This window comes from Cebidichthys violaceus, unplaced genomic scaffold (genome assembly GCF_023349555.1).
Source record: "Cebidichthys violaceus isolate CVI_PGR_0920_01 unplaced genomic scaffold, fCebVio1.0.p SCAF_9, whole genome shotgun sequence".
In the NCBI taxonomy this organism is placed as follows: Eukaryota; Metazoa; Chordata; class Actinopteri; order Perciformes; family Stichaeidae; genus Cebidichthys; species Cebidichthys violaceus.
In genome coordinates, this window is record NW_027176975.1 from 3,375,798 (window position 1) to 3,400,557 (window position 24,760).

At 43.5% G+C, this 24,760-nt stretch overlaps 1 long non-coding RNA gene across 2 annotated transcripts; it reads right to left on the reverse strand.

Moving 5' to 3' along the window:
• Positions 1–13,670: 13,670 nt before the first annotated feature.
• LOC137867617 (uncharacterized) lies at positions 13,671–20,602 on the reverse strand. Of its 2 annotated transcripts, none has more exons than XR_011102189.1 (3): positions 20,484–20,602; positions 20,346–20,397; positions 13,671–13,743 (listed from the first exon to the last, which is right to left on the reverse strand). It is a non-coding gene; the product is annotated as an uncharacterized lncRNA (long non-coding RNA). The 2 variants fall into 2 exon arrangements; XR_011102188.1 differs by having other exon boundaries at positions 20,346–20,402.
• Positions 20,603–24,760: the final 4,158 nt, after the last annotated feature.

The window sequence follows — 24,760 nt, forward strand, 5'->3', positions numbered from 1 at the left end:
AGAAATAATAAAGGAAGAATAGGAGGGGAGGGAGTTATGGGTGGAGGAGTTGGGGTTGGGGGTGAGAGTTGCTTAGTGTAAGCTTGGAGGATGAGGTAGGGTGGCAAATTCTCGTCCAGTTCACTTAAATAACCGGAGGAATCTCTTTTCTGCAGAGAGGGTCTTTTGGGTCTTTTTTTTTTTTTTTTAACTGCTCAATCTCCGCAGCTGAAGCTTCCTCTTGACTTTTGTGGTCCGCTCCTAGTTTCTGTCCCTGCCAGCCTGCTGTGTTTTGGCTAGTGCAGGCTGAGGGTTGCAGAGATGTGGAGCTGTCCAAAGCGTTATCTGTTGCATGGGACCACTTTAAAAATCACCTCAAATCATCTCAACAGCCTTAACCTTAAAGGTGGAACAGAAACAAACCCAAAACTACACAGAAAACTAGTTACACTGAGCATGAAGTAGCAGCAAAAAGTTAAGACACTGATAATGTGTGAGACACACAAAATAGTTATTGATGCAGTCATGTGTACTTCACTTTAATGTTGCAGCTGGTAAAGGTGGGTCAATTTTAGTATTCACAAAACCTCTCAGGGTAAGTTTAAACAGTACTACTCTGTTATTGCTCACCTATCTCTGCTTGAGGTGCAGAGACTCTGTCTGCACTTAAAAAGGTCAAACTGAATGCAACACAAATCCAACTAGTGTTCATGGTTTGCATAAAGCCTGGAGTATAAACAATTAAATATGTTTCAATGCACTTAAAAACATCTGCTGCTGCCTGTTGAATAACGATACAACTAGTGAAGTGTGCTTTCAAAACTGCAACTGTGCACCAACACCAACGCTCCGATCTGCAGCTGAAAACTGTGGTTTCTGTGGATCAAGATTGTGACACATTTCAAAGAAACCTTCGGGTTGTTTCAGGTTGATCAACATTGGTCATGCGTCTTTTTTTTTTTTTCCACTTTGCAAGTTTATTCAGCGAAGGGTCATTTGATGTGGCCACATATGAGTATTTACCAAAAGTGAGAGGAGAACCAACATGGTCCACAATATTAATAATTAAGAGAATAAAAGTGTCATAGATGCATAGTGAACATGACTGGTGGTAGAAATTGATTTGTGCTGAACAAGTCTGCTCACAGCAAGTAATTAAACCTCTTGATGTTGGATTGAGTTGCAGTAAAAACATAGTGAAAAGATATTGTGGATCTATTTGCTCTTCTCTGCATGCTTCAGCTCTCTGAAACTTCTCATATGTCCTTGTTAAATGGAAATAATTACATACAAATTTGTCTGATTCATATATTTTGTTGTGTGTACTTCTTCATATATTTCTTATTTCACCTCAGACTTCATAATGCACGTCACTTACACACACATGTTCCACTGCGGTCAAACCAAACACCAACAGATGAGTCACGATAGCCCATCAGACTTCTAGCTATCAGTCTGTGATCTCAAGACTTTAGAGTCTTACGTACTTGAGATTGTGAGAATATAGACATGCAAACCTGTGGTTTCTGTCACTCATTTAGTTGTTGGTGCAACAACACACTGACAGAAGCCAACAACAGCCCAAAGGTCACAGCTAAAAAGTGGATCCGTGACAAATGATTTAGTTTTTTCACTTCAGTTTTATCAAACTAAAAAGGTCACCTAAGCTTAAACCCACCCTAACAGGCGAGCAGAACCTCATGAGTGCATGCTGACACGATGAATTAGCAGCGGTGCTTTTCGCACAAAAGAAAAAAAAAAACACACACCTACACCTGTGAGCGCCGCCGCCAAATTGCAGAGGCTTTTCCGACCGATCCCCAAACGGCAGCTTAAACCCGAGCGCCGCGACGACTAAAACCCGCGACCTTTAATCACGATCAGTCGCTTGTTGAATTATCGCCCGTCAGCGGGTCAAAGAAGATTAAATCTGCACCGCTGCGGAAAAGGAAGCCACATTGTTCCAAGTCAAATTACTGGAAGTGTAATGAAAAGGCTGGTTACTTTTTACGACTCTTTGTTTCATACGAATGTAAATGAGGCGGGAGTGAAGCCATTTCCCAGCTCTCATATCAGCAGCATAAGGGGAACACCTGTTTCATTAGAAGACTCACAAAAGAGGAAAACCTTCGGGATTATTCAGGCGAATTTCAGGACTTTCGTCTCCTCGTCCAGGTTTTCTATCACACTGCAACATATTACTCGCCCGACTCGCAATTTTCCCTCAAGCGGGCAACAGAGAGGAAGTTTTTTCTCGCGGCTCAATTGATTCCGCGTAGAAGCGCTGCAGTCGGAGACGAGAGGCGAGTATGACATTGGTATTCTGCGAGAGACGAGAGTGAGATGTTATCTCGGCGATCACGAGGCTGCAGCCTCTCGGAGGGCTGGAAATGGATCACACGACCAATTCCATTACGGCTCCGACAGTCATTTGTGGAGACAAGATTTATCTGCAGTTACTGACTGGCACACCCTCAAAACTAAGTGTCTACTTTTAACACTCTGTACACTCATTCACTGTAAGGATGTACGAGATGGAAGCAAGAGATACGGAGAGACGGATTTAGACTTAGAGAGGCTTAAAAATGTAATGGACTCAACACTATACGTGTGTGTGTGTGTGTGTGTGTGTGTGTGTGTGTGTGTGTGTGTGTGTGTGTGTGTGTGTGTGTGTGTGTGTGTGTGTGTGTTTGAGTTTGGGTGTTGACCAACAATGTGTCAAGGCAAAAGCATGAGGTATCAAAGGCCTTTCGTGGCATCGCACTCGCTTGTTCACACGAAAAGTGATGGAAGTAGATGTGTGAAGAGTAAAAAAATTTTTTTTAAAAAGGCGCAATTTTGGACGAACGGCAGTGAAAGAATAAAAAAAAAAACATCCTGCACACTGCCGATGACTCGTACGGACTTTATTAACGGTCGACGGGTTATGAAGGTAGATTTGTGTCTTTAATACGCAAACAAAAAAAATATGTTTTGAAAGCAAATTTCTCGCACTGCAATCAAAAATCAAGTTTGTAAGTGAAAATATATAAACTGAGAATAAATTATTTGTTAGTTTTGCTTATGAAACTATAATTTTTGGTTGCAAAACAAAAACCTTTGCTTTCAAAACCAAAAGCTACGGTTTCAAAACGAAAAGCTACGGTTTCAAAACCAAAACCAAAACGTAAAGCTACGAGTTGAGTTTGGACGTAGTGGGCGGGGCATACGCTGCTGAATGAGCCAGGAGTTTCTATTGGTGGGTTCGACTTACGTCACATGCACGCAGAAAGTGAAGCTTCATGTCAACAACACCTCATGTCGTTCTTTAAAAAAAGAGACTCTACGACACTAACAACATGAAAACAAAGTGAAGTGCTACCAGAGCAATATAATGTCAACTTACCTCCATGCCGCTCATCACAGTAACCTCTACAGTGGAAGTAGATGCAGGGATCCAAGTCGAACCCACCAATAGAAACTCCTGGCTCATTCAGCAGCGTATGCCCCGCCCACTACGTCCAAACTCAACTCGTAGCTTTACGTTTTGGTTTTGGTTTTGAAACCGTAGCTTTTCGTTTTGAAACCGTAGCTTTTCGTTTTTAAAGCAAAGGTTTTTGTTTTGCAACCAAAAATTATAGTTTCATAAGCAAAACTAACAAATAATTTATTCTCAGTTTATATATTTTCACTTACAAACTTGATTTTTGATTGCAGTGCGAGAAATTTGCTTTCAAAACATATTTTTTTGTTTACGTAATAAAGACACAAATCTACCTTCATAACGGGTCACATTCTTACAAAGAAAGACAAAAAAAGAAACTACCAATCAGACCTTTAGGATCCGTCCGTGAGGCTTTTCTGGAGCGCATGGACTCTGTGGTGAGGAGGGTCTCGACAGCGTAACTATTAGCCAATCAGGTCCAGGGGATGCTGACTAATAAATAATAATAAATAATGACTTCCTGGGCTGTTGTGTGCAGGGGCCTCTCTTCCTAAAGCATATTCATGACCGTGTGAACGCACCTTTCTGTCGCTGAACATTTTGCATTCACACAGTCGAATGTTGTTTAGAGCACACTTTAAGCTCGGAAGGTGGGGGGGGGGGGGGGGGGGGGACTGCGATGCTAGTGCGGCTCTAGAATTTACTTATTGAAAACTACGAGGCCGTATTTCCCGTGGGGCTCCCCGGTTGGCAGTTTTGCACGAGGCGGCCGTGGAATCAATCCACGTTGGAGATCTCTCCCTGCGTCTTTACTGCCACGGTATGCACGTTTTATCGGTGGTTGCGGGGATAGACAAACACGCCTGCTGGAAGCGATATTTCAAAAAATAAAAAATAAAAATAAAAAAACACGGGCCTCTTTCTCACATCGTCGTTATTTCTTGAATCGCGCGAGGGAGTGCGGCGCTCGTTGCGTAATAAATCTCTAGAGGGTTCCCCACACGGGCGGAAACAAAAACAAGCGGCCCTCTTCTGCCATCCGCCAAGAGATAAAGAAACATATTGCTCCCGGTTACAACAAAGCAGAGACAAAAAGGATTGTTTGAAATACGAAAAATGGATTGTCGACGGATTTAAAATCAGTGAGTTAATTTCCACAAGACAAGAAAAAAAAATGTCTCTTTGTACCCATAACGCTCACTTATGACTTCATATTGTCAATACTCTCTGAAGTGCTTGCTTCTCACTTTAAACTCCTAAGCTGCCAACCTCCACCGCGCTGTAATTATTCCTCCTCTCCTCCAGCCGCCCCGTCCCTCCTCTGCCTGTCTCATGCTTCTCTCTCGCCGCAGCATAAGGCTACTTAACACCATCTTAACTCCAGTGATAAACAACAGACTAGTCATTCCTCAATCAATCAGCATCCCTCCGTCCCGGCTCTCGGAGCCTCTGAGGCGGTGCAATTTCCCAGTCCTCTGGAGCTCTGATTTACTCCCCCCCTCCTCCTCCCTCCCTCCCCTCACCCGTCTGTCCGGGCTGATTCTCTCCACGCCGCTTTTCTCTCTCCGCACTAAATCAGTGCTGTGTCAGCTTCTCTTCTCCCCGGCTCTGTCCGTACGTTAATCTGAGGAACGCTCACATCGTTCCCAGCATCCCTCACGCAAAACAAGCCCCTTCTTTCCCCCTCGTTTCTCTGCAGATATAAAAAGCGGCAATGCTCCTAAAATTCTAGTTAAATGATACGACTAAAGCGACGGAAGAGAAGCGCTCGTGCATATTTAAAATCGCACCTTGAATATCAATCTGGCGGAATTTAATAAGAGAAAGGAAAATTCATTATCCTGTGCGTATTATGATTAAGTTGCCCTCAAAAGACTTCATGATCGCTGCTTAGTGCAGAAATAAAAGGATGCAACACACACACACACACACACACACACACACACACACACACACCCCCCATTGGATGCTACCTTGGGCTGTTTGTGCTGCGCCATGCCTCCCCCATTAGCCGGTAAAAAAAAAAAAACTACTGGGATGAAAAACGCCAAAAACAATCATCAATTTGCTATTTGAGAGAAAGTAGTTTTAGCCCCGCAGCCTCTGTCTCAAAAGAATCAAATTAACTAAAACTTCTGATATTACATTTCTCAGCCAATTTAATCACCGCAGTACAAGGGGAAGAGAGAGCGAGGAAGAAGAGACAACAGCGAGTAATTGGAAAAACTATATCTTACTGAGGGAAAGCACACCGCCTCTTCAGCCTCTTCAGCACACTCGGCTGAAGCGAACGCTCGCCGGTCGCCCAAATGCGAGCAAATGTTGTCGTTGGCGAGTAAATTATGGAGAACAAGCACCGCTCTTGGTCGCGATATTCAACGTTATCACATTGTGCATGTTGTCCTTGTGTTATGAAGCCCTACACACAGTGGACCTTGAAGCAATAGGAGAACTAAATTCCTCTTATTTGGGTTCGTATCCATGATTTGTTCTCATTTTGATTCCTTATTTTTGTATATTTGTTATAAAAATTGCGATTATTATATGTCTTTTATACAGGTTTTTTACGTTATTGTACGTTTACTTTGTTAAAGTTTATTTAACACTCCCTCCCATCTCACTACTGCTGAAGTTCTTCTTCTTACAGACTTTTTTTTTTGATGGCATCTCTCCCATCTTCTTGGTCATGTGCCAGAGTATTCGCAACCGGCACATCACCTGCCCTTATATGGTGTTTAGGGGGCCGTTATGTTATGCTAATGAGAAACGCAATCATCTATAAATTATGACAAGAGTGGGACGCGACGTGCAGCACACCTGGAGGAGAGCAGCTCTGGAGTTGACTTCTCTTAAGTTTTCTTTTTCACAGAAAATGGAAGAGAGATATAAGAGAATGTCGCTGTGAGAAAAAAAAATAAAATCCCGTATCAATATGAAAACGCCAACAACAATCTGTGTGCGGCTGAACAAGAACATTCTGGCTTCCGGAATCCTTACAAGGATAGAAAGACAAGTGTGTGTGTGTGTGTGTGTGTGTGTGTGTGTGTGTGTGTGTGTGTGTGTGTGTGTGTGTGTGTGTGTGTGTGTGTGAGAGAGAGAATCTGAATGAAAGATAGCTCTCTTTCTCTGGGACTAACAAAAAGCCCAATTTCCATGAAATTACATGCATCAGTGTTGAATGTGACAATGACGTACTCGGTATGACGGCAGCGCGAAACACAATCTGCATTTCTCTCGACTGCCTCCTTAACGTTTTCCGGTTCGCACCGACGCACCGGCGACATTACAGCGATCCGGGGGTGTTCTCTTCTAATCAAAGCAAAACGACAACATGTGCCACTTGTGAGCTTCTAGGCAGGTAATGATTTGTAAACTGAGACACGGCCGGCGATTAAAAAAAAAAAAAATCGGCGATGAAAGTTGCCGTCGGTGCGATGGAAAAACTATCTGCGTGATTTAATAGCATTCGGATGTGCTGCGCGATTCAGAGCGACGCCGCTGACTTTAATTGATTCAAAATGTTTTAGTGCCCCGTGAATCAGCGGCAGCCCGTGTCGCTTGTAAAAAGGAATATTGTACCTTGCCGTGTATGTGTGGCAGGAGAGCCATTTTACACTCCGCCGCTCCCCAGATACGACGGTAGCTTCCGCGCCTCTTTCCTGAGCGAGCAACGGCAGACGTATGAGCTGTACGCAGTCATATTTCATAAATTATTATCAGGGGTTTACTCGTACGTCTTCTCAACAAAACAAAAAAACTCTGCATGCTTGTCCGCTCATTTAAGCAAGATTTTCTTTAAATTTGTCACTCGTCCTGGTTCTGGTTCTGAATTCCCTCCGACGAGCCTGTCCTTCTGTGTGGACGTAAAGCTGCAGAAAAGAATTGCTAGAAAGCATAACGATGGTACACAAAAGCAGCGGACAGATAAGCCAAGGCCATTTATTGGCCTTGTTTGTTTGTTCTGGGTTTTTTTTCCCCTTTGTTTCTGCGGTGCTTCCTCATTGAAAGAAGACAATGAGAAGCATTCTGAAGCTGCCAGCACTGGCTGTGGAACAAACTGGACAGGCCGATTCCATGCACCCTCTCTCTCTCTCTCTCTCTCTCTCTCTCCTCCAGCTGTTCTCCTCAGGGACCCCCGGGTGGTTACAGGTCAGAAATGGTATCTCTCTCTCTAGAAGGTTCTGGGTTTGCGTCCAGTTGGACCTGCCCAAGGAATTTGTCCTAAAACCCCGGAGATGAGCGCTTCTGGTTCCCTCGTCTCAAATGGGGTTTTTGGTTCAATGCCCGCAACGAGGTCTGCGGTCAGATTTTGTACGTTTTGTTCTACGATGTAAAAAAAAAAAAATGGCAGCAAATAAACGATAACGTTGGCGTCGTGTGTTCACATGAGGACTTCTGTGTTTCGTGTCGTCGGGTTGTAACGCTCATGCTGACTTTATCGCGTGGAGTTTTTTCCCGTAAAAGATGGAAGATCTTTGTTTGCTTGATCCTGTTTGAACCGTAATGGCGAGAGCGTTCTTTGTTTCTGCAGAGGCTCCCGTCTTTTCACGCCGTACGCTCACGACGACGTCGTTGCGTTACGTAAGGAGCATAATGAAACTATCAAAAACTTTTGCACTCAAAATCAGTATAGTTTCAACACGTTTATCAATCATTCTGGTTTAATGACTGGTTTATCTTTTTTAGGGATATGAAGCATTTGAAGATACTCCAAGAAACAACCTCACAGTAAGCAATAACACCAATGTGGGAGGAGTCTAAAGGGTTAAAGTGAAGGTGGTTAGCCATGAACTTCAGTCCATGTTTACTTAAGGTGGACTAACCTTTAAGGTGGACCAGCTATTCTCATTTTAGTGACACGCTGGTTTTGACCAGCAACCAGACCCACAAAAGGATTTACTTGTTTTTTTATAAAAAGAATAGATGGTTTTTCATCTAAATGATTGGAAAAGCCAAGAAATAAAATTGTCAAACCATATTTTGTAGTTGCTTTTTTTTTTTATATATATACAAATGGTGTTAAATGGTCACAGGACATCGTCTTCTATTGATCACAGGCCCCTGAATTAAAATGGTATCATGACACACATTTTAATTTCAGCCATTATTGCACCGTTGTCCAAAGAATAAACACAACGGCGTGTTTCACCCCTCGTACTGACATTGACTTGTTTTATCTCTTTCTGCACTATATCCACAGACTCGCAGTAATTCCTTCAGGTCTGCTTCTTTAGTGCTGGGAACTTAACCTTCCACCCTACAGAAGCGCGATTAGAGCAAAGCGAGACACCAGAGAGGGGGGAGAAAAAAAAAGCAGCTGTCAACCCAACGGAGACGGAAAACAGAGTTGGACGTGACACTTAGCACGCCGCCATTAGTGCACCGTCTCCACTCAAGCATGCACACACAGACACAACGTTGAGAGCCCTGTGCAGCAGCTGATTAATGTCATGGGAATACAGAAACCCCCCCCACACCACCCACCCCACCAACCCTCGCCCCCGTAAGAATAACATGGCAATGCGAGGCCAACAAAATAATGCTTTGGTGGATGATTGACTGTGAAAGAATGTAAGCAAAAGAAGAACTGCATCATGGGATTATATGAGGGCACAGAACAGTAAATGATATTACTTGCGTCTACCGTCGCAGCTAAGACTGAAGGTAACAAACGTCTCCTTTACAACTAATTCACTGATTTATTGTTAGATATTAATAGAAGGAATTATGACCCGTTTAACGTCAACACTGAGCAGCTTATAATACATAATTAAAAGATTTGTTTTCCATTCATATCTGTACAACCAATGCCCCAGACAGAAATATCCTGTGTGTGTACAGATATATATATATATATATATATATATATATATATATATATATATATATCTATACACTATATACATGTATATATATGTCCTACAATTACATTGCAGAAACATTGTGAAACTGCATGGGTGCAAAGTTACATCCAAACAAGCCAAAAAGAAGATAGCAAATCACAACCCAACCACCCTTGAGATTTGGGAACGCTGTATAATGAAAAGCCGACCCATGGGAATCCTTTTTAATCACATCAAAATAATGGCAAATTTGCTTCCCCCAGCACCAAATCAGATAAAGCGTTCTAATAGCAGGCCCGCTCTCCGGGATCAAGCCAAGCAATTTATCAGGGATGTGTGTGTAAACATTCGAACAGACGCACTCTGGCTCCCGAGCGGGTGCGGCGTAGTGATCGGAAGGGGAGAGGTTGAGACGACTGCCACGGAAACACAAGAACACAGGGAGAAGAAAAAAAAAAAAAAGGAGACAAATTAATAAGAAAAAAAGGGAGACGAGCGGCGCGAGAAGAGGACGGCAAAATTGAAAATGAAAAAGAATGAGAGACGTTAGAAAAACACCACTAGAGTGTTAATTCGGCAGAGGTATGAAGCCACTCGTGCGCTATTACAAAAGCAGACTCCTGGCGGGATATTGAAACAAATAAACACTCCACAAGCCTCTTCAAATCACACAGCTGTGATGGTACTGCAGGCACCACGCCGTGAAGTGGCACAAAACAAAGCGCCGCAAAAAGGAGCGCGGTGACACGGGGGTCACCGGCGTGGAAGTGAATTGACGTCAGCGAGTCCTTGACGCACTACAGATTTCGATCCTCTGAAACGCAATCTAGGTCTACCTACACCTACTGTATGTCGCTGAGGGCGCGGAGGAAAAACGCTGGGCTAATGTATTGCTGCAGACCTTATGGATTTAAAAAAAAGGGAAAAATCTCGGACACATTCGCTGGAACACTTTGTTTTACCTCTTTCCTGTTTACGTAGAGATGCAGATTCTGGTCAGAACCTACTTTTAAGCATCATCAAGGACTTGGGTATGAACAGGTTTTGGGAGGTGTGGTGACAGAATGAGAGGAGAATGTGTTCGCCTCCGGTGGGAAAACTTAGAAACAAACATTGGTTTTGACGTAAAAAGTAGCAAAAATTGCACAAAATGGCTCCTGGCGCTCATCCGTTCTACACGTTGACGTTATAGACGACGCGTTGGGGCGTTTCCACCCCTGACAAAGATGTCATCAACCCGAGTAACAGGTACCGTCACTTCACCTGGACTATGTTTACATGCACCAAATATACAGGTTATTGCAAAAAATCCAATATTCGTAATAGGCTGTTTACATGGCAAATGAATATTTTACATGCAGCCAAACATAAATCGCTGACTCCTCATCACTGAATCCCTAACGTGTCGTTTATCACGTCAACATATGGAAAAGTTTAGACCGTGCAAACACAGCCTCCCTCTTTCATTCCTTCAACCACCTTCTCCAAGAGGCCGTCGTTTTGATATTTGTGCATATCCCAAAAACCTGTTGATATACAAGTCCTTCGTAGTGCTGAGCTGTAGCCGTGTTTCTTCTTCCACCAGCGATGTGGGCTTTTCTTCTGACCACGCCTCTCTACTCCAGCTTTGCAAACTATTGGCACGTCGGTTTGCGTACGACGCTCTGAGCCGGTCGTAACCAGAGGAAAGAGTCGGTGTTTCGCAAAAAAAAACATTATTGAGACGCAAACTCAGAAGGCGCCGTATACACGTCCAGAGAAACGCTCCAAAACCCAAAGAAATATCAGCGTATCCCAGATGTGGTAATCAGAAAATGACCCATTCGTAATGAGGCCTAATTCAGAATATCCAAATATGAAGCTTACATGAGCCATATCAAATTCAGAATATTGTCACATTGGAAATAATAGTGGAATATGAGTGTACATGTAAACGTGGTCGCCGTCTCCACCGTGTCCTCTCTACGTCCGTCCTGGCCGTGGAACCGTGGACCTAAATTCACTTCCACCTAAGTCCTATTGTTCAAAGCTTTGTTTGACAATTTATAGTAGAAAAATAAACTTGTCAGTGCTCTCTGGTGGACAAACTATGCAACTACCACAAACATGTCTCTGGTATTTCTGTGCCTCAAGTCCACGTTACCGATCGGCCAGCATCTACACCGACAACATCTGTGAGCCGTTAACGGCCGATAACAGACGATTCATGCGTCGGGGATCCGTTCGCGAGATCTGCTCAATTCATCCTTCAAATCAATAACACGGATGCTCAGTCTATTAACGCACCGGGAGCTGTGTCTCCCATTTGTCTTCTTCATAGGAGCGCTTCCACGTCACGGGAAACATTCCACCACGAGCACAGCGTGAGAGGATGAGGACGGTTGTTGACAAAGTTGTGCGAGACAGAGGGGGTTGGATCACGGCACGTGGTGGAAGTGGTGGTTCGGGGGGTCTGAAGATAAAACAGATGCTTATAGATGCGTTCGTACCCTGGAGACGGTAGATGCCCACCCACCGTCTCCTGGCGAGCAAAAGTGTGACAATGAGCGGCTCGGACGGAGAATACGGGCTTTGTGCGAGAGCATGCGCTCGAGGAGATTAACACACAAAAAAATGAAAAGAGAGGGAAATAATTCAGACAAGTCTCCCTCAAGCCTGTTCCTGTGGTTCTGCAGTCAGTGACACCTCAGGAAGGGGTGTGTGTGTGGGGGGGGGGGGGGGGTCAGTTGACTGCGGCGCACAAATCCAGACGGAGGTACAATCGGCTCTTTGAGTTAGCGGAGACTAAAATAAGTTTGGTTTAGGCTTCTCTTAGGACTGAGACTCGATGCTGGTTTAAGTGGTCGTTAAAACGGATGTCCTTACATTCTCGCTCACACACTTGAACTTTACTGCAGAGGTTGCTGGAAAGGGCTTCAATGTTGCCGATTTGCAATTTGGTAATGAAAGAAGAAGAAGAGCAAGTTAGAACTGGTGCTTTTGAAGCTCATTAGGATGTCAATGCTTTTTTTTTTTAAATAAACTAAATACGTACGTTTAGTTCAGTTAAATGAAATAAGACACTTGTAAGGGTTCTATGGTGGACAAACTATGTAATGGCAACAATGTTTCTACATTTGGCAAAACATAACTACTCAAACTAATTGGCCAACACACACGCACAGATATTTCTGTGCTAATATAATATCGACCAGGCTCTAATCCAAAAAATGTAGAAACATAAAGATGGTGCGTGTTTTACCTTCCATACCTCCTGATGGGTAATAATGTGCTGGATGTATGTATTCCTCCTGATAAAGCTGAACGATTAGCTGAATAATCAATAAGTCAAAATGCAGGTCAATTATCACACAAACGTCTCAACTTGCTTCCTTATTAAGTTGTGAAATGTTTTACTCTGGGTTCAGGCTGTTGGTCAGACATACAAAGCAATCACTAAACATCCCCTTTGGATTCTGGGAAACTGTTTTTTTTCTCACGATGTTTTACAGACTAAACAGTGAATCAAGTAATGAAAATAATCATCAGCTGTGTTATCTTTGTTAACACTATTAGGGGCTCAATTCCTTTTGATCCCACGCAACAGATGCTGATTGTCTTTGTGTTTTAAAGTTGTTCACGGGGGCCCAGTGCACGACAGCACCCCCCCCCCCCCCCCACACACACACACACACACACACACACACACACGTCAGTGAATTCATGAGGCAAAGTATCCACAAATGAAAAGAAATTTAGAAATGAAAGACCGAGTTTTGACAACACTTGCAGCTATAACACTCCCAAACAAACACACACACACACACACACGAACATGCATGGACTAACTAACACGATTCCCTCAAGAGCACTCATGTAGAGGGAGACAGATGCAATCATCGCCCACCAGATACCATGAATTACTGCTTCAGTTCCCTTGGCACTCTCACAAGACACTCACAAGGCGCAGCACATCAAAGAACACGTGCAAATCAAACAGGCGGCAGCCCAGTTAGTCGGCTCTTTTTTTATTTTTTTATATGAAAACTAGGGCTGTGGTCATATTCCCTGTTCACGGTTTATAGTGCAGTTGTGTTTACAAGAGAACAGAGCGAGATCCTGAATGTGCTACAAAGAGTTCAGACGGCCAACGCGTGCGTATAATATATATATATATATATATATATATATATATATATATATATATATATATATATATATATATATATATATATATGATCAGCGTCATAAAGCAGCGTGAAGAGATATCATTTATGTATGGTCATAACTCATCTATAGTCAAATGTCAAAGCTATCATCCCTTTGGATTTTCACACACTAAACTCTCAACAGACCACACTCAATATCCAGTACATCCAGTGGTGAGGACTACAAAGAATGGGACACACACACACACACACACACACACACAGTTTGTTGGTTCTACCTTATTCTGAAGCAGCAGCAGCAGCAGCAGAAGGTTTTCGTCTTGACTGGTGTCTGAACATCTAGCGCTGCCTTTAGAGAAACAGAAGACATGTTAGGGAGCTTGCAGTCGTACATCGGGAGCATTAAAGACAAGCAGATATCCAAAAAGACGCAAAAACAATGATTATTAAAAAATAACGGGTGTTTGGGGTACTTGTATTTCTACTCTTGTGGGCGTAGAGAAACCCATTCATAATTGATTTCCTACAAAAAACCTGCGCAGACGTGTGTCCGTGTGGGTGGGCGAGCAAAAGGAAAAAGGTCATGACACGTGAGGGCGCTTTTATTTTACGCCTGTGTGAACTGTCCACATCTCCCACGAGACGAGAGGAGAATGAAGCCTTCAAGGAATGGAAGTGGGGCATCTTCAGCGTGATTAGGTATTCACAAGCAGACAAGCCAAATCAGAGGTAATGGGGAAGACATCAGTGCCGCGAGCAAAAGACAAATGAGAGAGGAAGAAGGGACGAGATGTGAGGAGAGAGAGAGAGAGAGAGAGAGAGAGAGAGAGAGAGAGAGAGAGAGAGAGAGAGAGAGAGAGAGAGAGAGAGAGAGAGAGAGAGAGAAAACCCTCCGACTCGGAGCTCGTTTGATTGCGGTGAACTGGTTTCTCTCTGCGGTGACGGAGGCGTCCGCCGATGCGCTCCGTCACACTCGTTCAGCAAACCGGCGCGGGACGGACGCTGCTTTTGACTTTAATACAGTCGATCCATTTAACCGGCAACAGTTGCTACACAACTCACCCGCATGTGCGGGCACTCGAGGTGCGCGTTAGCGGGCGTAGCGACATGACACGGACGCAGGCTTCCCCTCCTCTGCTCGCCCATCGGAGGGTGAAATGACACCATGTCTCTGATCCTTTCAGAGCTTCAAAAAAAACATCAGCATTAGGTCTCAGCTGTGCTTTCAATTCCTCTCATTTTACTCCATTTCATCCTTTTTCTGCTGAAGCTGAAGCTCAACCCACACATCAGGTGGGTGTTTGAAAAAAAAAATAATAAAAGAGAATAAAATGTCAAAAAAGAGAATCTTACAAGTGGAATACAACCTGTTACTGATTCATCTTGATTCCTTAAAGCATCTTAAAGTTACTGAGAGGAACTTTGAAACATTCTCAGATTAATACAGACGCCTCTATATGACCTACATAAGTCAACCAGACCGTCGGCGAGAAGATTGACCGTTTCTACATAGTTATTCTGAGCGCTTGTGGCATTAAATATCAACATTTACGACGCTAAAACCGGGAGAACGAACACAAATGCATTCAAAACGGGAAGGGGGAGATCATAAGGCTACTCCAGCCAGATGAAACGAGGAGCTGTCCTATAGATCACTCCTCGTTTCAGCTTCGGGAATCAGCCACTCCTCGTCCAAAGCCAGCGACAAGGAATTCAGCTCAAAAGCGCCGCTTTTCGCACAGACGGTCCAAGAGAAATACAGCAATCAAACCGTTTTTTTTTTCCCCCACGATATCAACCATCAATCATTGATCAACCATCGATATCAACCATCAACGACTGAGAACGTGATTCCCGATGGCACCGCCGATTTATGAACGTAAAATGTATTCATGAATTGAACGAAGCTCCTCATCAGTCTGCTGCGGTAATCAGCTAGTATCTTCCTGCGTAAATATGTGTTTTTACATTTTGAAACACCAGACAGCGTAAGCTCTGAATCCCTGTCGCTAACACCTGAACACAGGAGCAGTGGGCTCCTCCGTCACAGCATCAGCCATCACTCAGCTCTGTCAGCAAAACTGTGGTGTAGACATATTTTTTTTTTTTTTTTTTTTTTTGGGGGGGGGGGGGGGGGGGGACATAACGCAGCGTGAGCCCTGCTGTATTTTGAATTAGTTTCGTTGGATCAATCAGAGGAGACACATGCTCCTTTAAAAACAGGCTTGTGTGCTGCGTTATGAAAATGCTCAAAATTCAGATTATACAATATCCAGAGATGAGCTAAACTAAGCTTTGTTCTGCACGGTGTAGACTCTATCAGTTTGTCCATGCAACCATCAATTTTACACTGCGACAGGTTGCCCAAGGGATCTTTTTTTTTTGCAGTCACTACACTGGGACCTCCGATCACTGGATTGCTATTGACAAGCTACTTCTTAAAAGACTGCCGACTCCAGCGTTATGCGACACTGCGATAAACCACACGAGCCGTATTTAAACCCCATCTAGAAATATGAGGCGCATGAACCCCTTCCTGTTATCATTTCCTTTCTGTGAGACTAATAATTCGTCTGATCTGATCACACTCGGCATGTTTGCAGAGTATGTATACACTGGACGCTGAAAAAAAACCAAACCAAAAAAAAAAAAAAAATCTCCTCAGAGCAGCGGCACCACAGAGGAAGCTTATCTCGAGGATTTATACTCCCGGTAATTCTGCCCACAGGAAGTAAATGTATATCTTCAGATTTACGGCGACAGGGAGGGAAATAAAATGACGGCATCATTGCATTACAGACGTTACAGACCGTGTACATGGCGGCAGAAACAGCCCTGCAGGACAGCGACTTCCATGAAATATACCCTCACCTCCTCCATTAATCTATTTCAGATCAGAATTAACTCATTTCTACGTCTTGACGTAAACAGTTTATGTAGCATCGTAATAACATAATTATGATGTTACTCAGTAATAACCGCAGGTAAACTGTGTGTCTGCAGTGGTCAGTTTGCAGCGTTTGTTTCAGCTCCGTACGCCCACATGGCTGTAAGGCGCGCTCGGATACTTTTTGGGCCTGATGAACATCAGTCGAGTCCCGAATGAAAGTAATGTCCTAACGTCCCGGATGACTTCCTGGAAACGATCCGATTGATCCTCAGCACACGGCGGAGGGGTTCTGACAGCCTGAACGCACCTCAACTCACAGGGCATTAAAAACAATGTTAAAAAAAATGAGTAATTAGTTTGATCCAAGTATTGCATGAATTCATATTTAATGCCGTTCAGAGCACACTTTTGTGCCGGGGGGGGGGGGGGGGTTTCCTCCGCTGCACAATATAAATTACAGCCATGATGTCGTCGGTGCTCCGATAATTAAGATCACGTCCAAAAAGACACCGTGTGCTTTGCTCCGAGTGTTCGTGCATTCCCTGTTATTGGATTTCATCAGCGCTGCATGCAATTTTACCTCCGTGGAATGCAATAGCAGCCGTTGTAATATCAGCTCCCAGTAAGCCTCTCATTCAGCACGGAGGCTTTCTTTCTTTCTTGGTCTTTTAGGCTGGAGGACGTGTTCTCTCCATTACAAGCCACCTGCTGTGTTTTGACACCGGCTATAGTACTGACCAGAACAATCAGTGTAGTGTACGCGGCGTATGACCCCATTTCTGGTGATGTATGCATTAAATAATTCAGTCTGAACAGAGCTGAAACACTTACGAATATCTACTTTTTCTGCCTTCTCGTCTTCACAAGATCCCCGACAGCGGTGTTTTTATTCCAAATGTGTGTCATTCGGTGCAGTTTTATGATTCTATTACATTTTTCATAATGAAATTTTCATTATTTATGATTCTGTGGCAGCCACGATAAAACTGACACAGATGGCCCTGTGTAGAGGAAACACGGATGTCAGTGTTGATGCCACGTACTTCTTCAAGGCCTCCAAACGGGGGTTCACCAACTACACAAAATCATGTGTAGTTGCCGGGCAGATGAAGTTATCGATGCCCAAAAAAAAAAGGCCATTGTGAACAAACATCTGAACCCATGATGGCAAACATATTGAATCTGCAAAAGCCCCACAGGCGGTGAACAGCAGCAGACGGATCGTAAAAAGCATCAGGGGACAATTCTCACGACTCATCTGATTCAAACATCAATGAAACGTCCAGCAATCCCTCCGTACCAACAGGTGTAAAATGTACAAAGCAGACAACACTTGAAGTTAATTAGCACATCTCCAACATAGGTATAATATGCAGCAGTTAGTCGGTTGGTGTCTGTAAAAGACAGCATTCAAAAAGCTGGCCAGTGAACCCAAGAAATGAAATAGTTATTTCCTGATTATTTCACGGCGATTCCGGTTCTGAAGCAGAAATAAACACACCTCCACACAACCCTGCAGGAAGGGGCCGCATTGCCCGATTTTGAACGAATTTAAAGCCGAAGCGAACGATGCAATGGTAGGGGAACCGCTAGTATAGGGTTCTGTATTCATCGCTGTGTGCACACTCAAAAAAAAAAAAAAAAAGACTCAGTGGCCGATTTATGCACATTTCGTCTCGACTCTTGTACAAAGCAGAACAGCGTGAATAATGTGGGGTTTTTTTGGTCAAACATATATCAAAAAGCAAGCAGATAACGAAAAGGCAAATCGGTCACAGCTTTGCAACTGATCCGTCGCATCTCTTTGACTCTGGAGCAAAGACGATGGTGAGTCTGCAGCGAAGGGGAACCGACGGACACGGACGCCTGATGACCGATTGGAACATGTAACGTATGCTGATACCGTCTGTCTGTCAGCTAGTAATCACTACCTCCTCCCACGGAAGACTCCCGCGTCCACTGTGGGGAAAACAACAACAAAGCATGCTGTATTAATACTTTGATAATTGACGAATCTGTCGATTATCACTTTGATTAATCGGATAAGAAGAAATGCATTTAAAAATATATATATTTACATTACAAAAAATGTAAATTATAAGTTAATTGTTATATTAATCAAGCAGTAAAAAAAAAAAAATCCTTTAGAATAATCGATAAATTAGTCACTAGATTAAAAAAAAATAATAATAATAATAATAATAATAATAATAATAATAATAATAATTGTTGTTAGGCACAGACCTGAATCAGATATTGCCCAAGTTCTAGACTTTCTCTGACTAATTACATGAAGTATTCCAAAAACTCTTCCGTCTGCTTCTGTGATGAATCAATGTATCCGGACATTAGTTTTATCAAGTGTTAGCTTTAAAATAGCTTCATCAGGAGGCGTTAGCTTGGGTGTGACGATGACGGTCCAGGCTGTCATACTATCCTCAAACTCATGTCATTAATATTCCCCCTTTTTATTAGAGCAGCAACGCTCAAATCGGCTGCTTATCGAAAAACTGTTTTCAGCCGATTGTCCCCCGGTAGACGGCCGAGTAGTTTCATATTTCCAATATTTATCTCATGTAGCACAGTCCTGCTTGGCGAGCAACTTGAATAAATACGGTTGTGTTTACACAGCAATGTGAAATAGATATTAAAGAGGGAATTAAGTTTCTCCAACAAAGTAAGTATTTCAATTAAAAAAAACATTGATTTAACAGTGTGTTTCTGCAAATAACTATTATACCACTATTGCCGAAAATAAAGTAATAGATAACATTTTTAATTTTGGGCAATTAACACCGACTTCAGGACCGTTGGGAGTTAATTTTTGGGACGGCTCCAGCACGGTGGTGAAAAGAAGTTAGCCTGGAGCCTCGCTGCTAATCGTAGGTTTTTCGGGAAAAAAATTGTAATCTGCAGGTCAGAAAAAAAAATAAATAAATAAATAAATAAATAAATCGCAGTTGGTGCATCTCTACCGATTTCAAGACAGCGGGAAAATACAGCGATCTGACAAGTTTGACAGTCAAGTTTGACAGTCAAGTTTGACAGTCTTTGACAGTGAAGTGGGATGAACTTGGCTTTACTGGGACAGTTAATGGCACCGAGCCATCATTATGTCACAGGTCAAAACACTACACTGACTTTAACATCACCAGCATTGAGATATGTAGTAATCATAGCTAACTAATGGCATTTATTATTATACAAAAAGGAAAGCAAAAGCTCCTACCGATGCTGTACTTTGCTTTTTACTGCCTTTTTACTGTCTTTTTAAGTACTAATTGAACCTTATCGTTGAAAACAAAAAGATGATGATGATGAGTCTTACATGGCATTTCAACTTAACAAAGAGCTGCCTGCATAAGAATGGACTTTTGTTCTCACTGGAGGGTGAGACACAAAGATTTATAGTTCAGCATTAGCCAGTCAGCAGCATAAAGATGTGCATAATTAGTTTCTCCCTGCATAACCAACAAGTGTAAATACTGCAAAGCAGACAAGTTCATCTTCTAAAAGGGCACCAAGAATATATGTTAAGGCCAGTACCTGACCTGTATTTGCAGAGCCAAATCACTGGCACAAAGCAGCCATTGAGCAAAGATAAAACATTGAATCCACGCGTGGGTCAACCTGTACAAAGAACAGCTAGCAAGTGGCCTTGAGATAGCTGTGCTAGCCTTTAGCCTTAAGCTAACGGTAACCGTTGTACGCGCCATTACCTTTAGCTAGTTTAGAAATTTAGAGGCACAGCTTTTCAAGACGTCACACGTCATGTTGTCTAATGAATAAAAAATGCCCAAAAGTCAAAGAACTAAAGATACCGTGGTGTCTAACGTGTCTAACGTTAGCATAGCACAACAGCAGGACGGTCGTACTTTCAACTTCTACAGTCAGCTAACGTTTTAGCATGCTAATTACCGTTAGCTGTGTAATGCTAGCACTACCATTCCAAATAAACACAAAGTGGACTTTTTTATTTTAACGTTACCCCTACAGTTACAGGTGAGGTTTACTAACTAATTAATTGTATCAACTGCCCCGGTAAGCAAACGTCTACTCACATCCGTTCACCGGTGGTCTCCTCGCGCGCTCCCGGGCTGACCTCCGTTGCACCTGTGCTGAAAACAAACCCAGGTTTTTAGCAGCGGTTTGTGTCCCTCGTTCAACGAGTTACGTCGTCTAAACCCAGAAACACTTACCACAGATTTGAAGATGTTTCCAGAACCCGCGGACGGTTTGATATTCCGTCTGCTGCACTTAAACCGGTTATTGTCGTTGTTGTTTTGTACCCGTTTCTCCCGTGTCTCCTAAAAGATCGTGCCGGAAGTGTCATCGTATTGCTGATTTGCGCCACGTGAGGTTGACAATCCCAATTTAAGGTCAGCTTCCGAACATTTCCACCTCTTACTATTTCCAGAGCTTTCAGCTTTTTCAGGATTTTTTTCTCCTTCAAAAATAATAACCTTATTCTTCAATGAATTTGCAGACAAAGAACAGTTATTAAAAGAGGAGAATACTTCTGCAATGCTTACAATACAATACAATATACAATACTTGTAGAGTATTAACATATAGTATGTCATTTGGACACAGCCCGGCTACGGTGAATCCTTTTATTTCCAATGGAAGTATAATTATAGCAGATCACTACCATGTAGTTGTGTATAAACTGTAAAGAAAGGATTATAATCTGTCATTGAAGGCGTGTCAAAGCATTATTATGGCTATTAATACATTTCATTATGCATCTGTTTCCTGTCGTTTTGCAGTGGTTTGCTTTAAGCGGCTTGTCCTATCAGCGCAGTCCATCTCAGGTCCCACCTGGACTTTTAAAGGACCCAGATGTGCGGATCTTGTGATTGAGTGGAGTTAGGCCCTCTCTGTGACCCGGCTGTGTCGCGGTCACGTCCGTGCCACCGTCTCTCCCTCGTGTTTCCCCGTCTCCCGCTCTCATCCTGCGTCTTCCGTTGTCCCCGGTTTCGCCCGTCTGCGTGCGTGAGTGTCTCGTTCCCGTCTTGCCACTTAACCTGGACCCCGCCTACCAGCTCACCTGGCTGCAATCAGCCCATGAACCCACAGCAGAACACTTCAAAGAAAAGGCAGATAAACTGTAGCTCGGTGAGCAGAGCCAGACGGATAAGAGACTCGCAGACTGTTGACTGATCTCAAATATTGGAGTGCAGAAGCTGTAGAGCCAAAACAATGCAAAACCAAAGAACTGGAAGTTTAGCTGCCAATAAAAAGCAATGGCTTGTAACTTGACTGAATGGTAAGCCTCGAGATTCCCTGCGAGGGTGCATCATGTCTGTGGCACCGAGGTTTATAACTGAGCCAGTTTTAACAGATGGGCAAATGGAGAGCTGCGTACACCCGATTGTGCACACAACATCAAGCACTCAAATGTCCCATCGCCCCATTTAATGGGAAGCAAGACACAGTGGGAAGGATTTTCTCCATTGTAGGTCCATACAAGTATTGACCAGGCCTTGAGGGAGTTGACATTCATCCAAGGCAATTTTACTGATTAGTCCCCCCCCCCCGGGTTAAGGTATGGTAATCAATAAAATCACCTGGGGTGGGCCCAAAAGATCAACAAAAACAAATCGTTCCTCTTTTTCCTCTGTGACATGAAAACTGATGCTGGGATCACTTGGTGGCTCTGTAGCAGAAGAGACGATGTTTCTTCTCCAGGGAGCTTTTTCAGCTCCGACCATACACAACATATGACACCATTGACAAAACATGATCAACATACATACATACATACAATAGACAAAATGCAAGTATATTAAATCATAATTTCACTTTTAATGAGTCTCCTGTTTTTTACTGTTTTACAGTAATTCAATTCAGAAAGTGAAACTCATATATTATATAGATTCATTACACACAGGGTGATATATTTCAAGCGTTTATTTCTTTTAATTTGGATGATTATGGCTTACAGTTATCACAGAAAATTTGAATATTGTGAATAAGTTCAATATTGTCGACTCATGGTGTCACACTCTAAATCAGCTAATGAACTCAAAACACCTGCAACGGTTTCCTGAGCCTTGGTCTCTCATGCTGGTTCAGTAGGCTACACAATCATGGGGTTAGACCTCCACAAGGAGGGTAAGTCTTTGCTAAAGAAGCTGCCTCTTCAGAGTGCTGTGTCCAAGCATGTTAATGGGAAAGTTGAGTGGAAGGAAAAAGGTGCAGAAGCAACAAGGACAACCGCAGCCTTGTGAGGATTGAGAAGCAGAGCCCACTCAAGAATTTGGGGGAGATTCACAAGGAGAGTGGACTGCGGCTGGAGTCGGCGCTTCAAGAGCCTCCGCACACAGACGTATCCAGGACATGGGCTACAACAAGCCACTCCTGAACCGGAGACGACGTCAGAAGCGTCTTACCTGGGCTAAGGAGAAAAAGGGACTTGACTGTTGCTCAGTAGTCCTAAAGTCCTCTTTTCAGATGAAAGTACATTTTGCATTTCATTTGGAAATCAAGGTCCCAGAGTCTGCAGGAAGAGTGGAGAGGCACACAATCCAAGTCGCTTGAGGTCCGGTGTGAAGTTTCCACAGTCGGTGGTGATTTGGGGAGCCACTGTGTCCACTGTGTTTCAGCAAGTCCAAAGTCCAGCGCAGCCGTCTTACCAGGACACATTTTAGAGCACTTCACGCTTCCCTCTGCTGACGAGCTTTATGGAGACGCTGCTTTCGTTTTCCAGCAGGACTTGGCAAACCTGCCCACACCGCCAACAGTACCAATACCTGGTTTAATGACCACGGATTGGCCAGCAAACCCGCCGGACCTAAACCACCTTGTCAAGAGGAAGATGAGAGACACCAGACCCACCGATGCAGACGAGCTGAAGGCCGCTATCAAAGCAACCTGGGCTTCCATGACACCTCAGCAGGCCGAAATCTCCTGAGATACTGAATTTTGGGTTTTCATCAGCTGTTAACCATAATCATGAAAATTAAAAGAAATAAACGCTTGAAATATATCACCCTGTGCGTAATGAATCTATATAATATACGAGTTTCACTTTCTGAATTGAATTTCTGAAATGAATAAACTTTTTGATGATATTCTAATTCATTGAGATGCACCTGTGTATTCTTTTGTGGCAGCGGAGCGAGCTGAAAACATTGACATGTTGTCAACTCATGAAGTAATGTTTCCTCATTTACACACATATAAATAATGTATACAAGGTACGACGTTTAATTTGCAAGAGAATGCGAAGCAGGAAATTCCTCCAGAGACTCACACATTAACATTCATATGGAGTCGTGTCTCTGGCCACTTGACAAGTCCTATACTCACTCTGCTTTCAGATTTGTTTTGATCTCTGCCAGGCCCCCCCCCCCCCGGGGGAAAAATATGTGGTCCCTCAGCTGGTTGTCAACTATGTCTGCCTGCTGATTGCTGCGGGGCGAGGGGTCCACAGTGGGTTTCAAGGGGCCAGAAAAAACAAAACAATGAGCTAAAAGAGGCAAACGAGCTCCATTAACCCGAGTTCACCGGGGACCCTTTATCCATCGTTGTAAAAAGTATGATCTGTTGCAGCTTAAGTGTTTGTAAGTGGGGGGAAAAAAAAAGCGATTGAGTACACATCCTTAATGAACATCCCGCGTTAACCGTTGAGCAAATACAGGAAGGCTGGCATTTTGGATGAAATATGGACGTGACATTCACGCTTTGCACGGGGGCGTCCACGCCAGCAGCTTTAATTGGCTACAAGGTGTAACATGAGCTTGGGTTACGACGCTTATGACAGGTCCAGTCCATCAACTGCGTAATTCGCCGTTTGGTTATGGTGCGGCAAATCACACGTACCTTCGTCTTTAGCTCGTCCCCCCCCTCCTCCTCCTCCTCCTCCTCCTCCTCCTCTTGTCCTACTTTGTGGGAAAAGAGGTTGTGGCACTGATGGTGAGGGCAAGCATTCAACCCTTCATCGCAGAAAGCAAGACCCCAATGATGTATTGCATGACTTTTTAATGTTTTGTTTTTTTAATGTAGGCCTGGAATTCTCCCAAGTTATTCAAGCCAAGCGTTGTGTCTCTCAACCGTCTCCGTATTGCAGACACGACTCACTCTGACTCACTGTGCACGCTTTGAATCTTTTAATTGCTATCCACCACATGTGCGCGTTCATCTGCACGCTATACATGATGCCAATAAAGTATTTAGCTTACTTTCAGTCGGGCAGAATACCGACATAATTTGGCATCCACCCACAGGGGAAGTGAACAGAGGGCGCGCATGCATACACCCGCTACAGCCAGAGATATCAGGAACCCTTGGAAGACGTATACAGGATACATCGCTGAGAAAATTGGCTTATAGAATAAAATATGCTTTGGCACAAACCTCATTACAAGGGCTTGCATGTTTGCACAATATTCCCCCGAAAGTCGCCGCACTCAGGAGTTCATTCCCACAATGCAACGGAGTAACTGTGTCCGGTGATGCCGGTACCTTCTAG